Source organism: Camelina sativa, chromosome 18 (genome assembly GCF_000633955.1).
Source record: "Camelina sativa cultivar DH55 chromosome 18, Cs, whole genome shotgun sequence".
Taxonomy (NCBI): Eukaryota; Viridiplantae; Streptophyta; class Magnoliopsida; order Brassicales; family Brassicaceae; genus Camelina; species Camelina sativa.
Window position 1 is genome coordinate 7,857,745 of NC_025702.1, and position 1,951 is coordinate 7,859,695.

General features: G+C 37.3%; 1 pseudogene; it reads right to left on the reverse strand.

Annotated features, from left to right (window-relative positions):
• LOC104760808 lies at positions 887-1,653 on the reverse strand (annotated as a pseudogene).

Genomic DNA, 1,951 nt, shown 5'->3' on the forward strand with positions numbered 1-1,951 from the left:
TCACAAATCTGTTTACTACATTGCAATGGTGAGAACTAAGAAACTTAAAAGGAACAATTTCATATCCTGATTTAGTTTTTCTTTATAATTTTGTTTCTGTCTTCTCTTCTTTGTAGGTCGTAAACATTGTGTTGAGGTTGGCGTGGCTGCAGACCGTGCTGGATTTCAACTTCGTGTTCTTACATTGTAAAACTATGGTTGCTCTTCTTGCTGCTCTTGAGATCATACGTCGTGGTATCTGGAATTTCTTTAGGTAACTTCTGAACCCAAAAAATTTTAATCACTGTGCTTGCTCCTTTTAAAGCATTCTTTACTTAAGGGTTCTTGCTTTGTCTGGTTGTGAAGGTTGGAGAACGAGCATTTGAACAATGTGGGAAAATTCAGAGCATTCAAATCAGTTCCGCTACCATTCAACTATAATGAAGAGGAAGTTCGAGATAGTTAAATCTTAGATTTTATCAAATCAAGGGTTTTTTTCACATGAATGGTACTCCAATTTTGTATAGTTCCTTGTAAAACAATAAAGAAGTAGGAAATGAGCATGATGAGTCTTCGGATATAACAATCTTTTTTACCTAGGGTTATTATTGTTGTGCTCTCTCTGTCACAATGGGAGAGAGACCTACTAAACAAACAACATCGATCACACATGTGAGCTATTTTAACTATGATACACCAATAATTACCCTTGAAACACTCTAAGAAATTATGAGGTATTAACACAGCAAGTGTAAGAAGCATGAGCATATTGATCTTGCAGCAATAACCCAAATAGTTTGCCAAAACAGCATCAACTAAGTCTATCAAATCACTCGAGTCTACTACTAAAAAAGCCAAGGTTGCTGCGTCTTGATATCCAACAAGGTGATCATATTGAAAACCTTTATCAGTTGTTCGAATTGCCTTGCTCCCTAGGGTTTAGCCGCTCACCGCTGCAACAAAAGAAAAGTGGCAGCTTAACTCACCCGCAACTCCTGGAACACAAAAAGAGTATGCACTTAAACAGCGGTATATACAAGTGCCCTCATCATGAGATCATGATAAGCGATACAAATACAAAATCAAGCATATGCCAAGGCCAAACAAGTGTGATTTATTGCCACGGCCAAACAAGTTGACTATTGTACCGCGGTGAACACAAGAAGTTATTTTATCAAACTTGTTAAAGGTTCACAGTTCTAGTTACTTAAATGATATGCAGTTTCTAACAAGTGATGCTAAAGGACAGAATATTGAATCAGAAAGCATATGCGCTTATACTTCAGCTATTAAATTAAATAGTGACAAACAGATAAAGCAACAAGAGAAGCCAATCTATAGGAACAGGTTTAAGAGCCTTTGGCCCATTTCTTATCCCTCTCTTGTGTTTAGAAATCTGCATTTTTCATAAAGAACAATTTTGATTAACACTATCATTCTCCAAGGAAAAAAAATACACATTTTCATAATAGATAGCTCTGAACACCCAAGAACATATGAGCCTTAAGGAACCAAATCAATTTAGAACTGAGCTTAAACCCAGACGCCACAATAATTCAAAATCCTAATGAAATTTTTAACATTTCAGAAACAGGAAAACGAAAAGGAGAAAAACCAAATAAGAGAGACTGAGAGTTCCGTGACCTTCTTCTTAGGCACAGCCATTAGCTCCATGGATCACCAAAATCAAAACTTGGAAGCCCGAATCCGAAACTTTTTTCATCGATTGAACCCGACTGATTCTGATCGAACTCAGGCAAAACCAGCAGCGGCATAGAAATGGGGCGATCGAAAGCCATTGCTCAAACGGAGAAGATACGAACTCGGAGATCTTCTGAGTTCAGAACTAGTACCAAAAGAAAACAACAAGTAAACGATGAGTCGCCATTAAAATTTGGAAATGAGAAAATCGATAAGGAGAAGAAGTTGAGAGATATATTCTTACGAGAGAAGCTGAAGTAATACCGGCGGC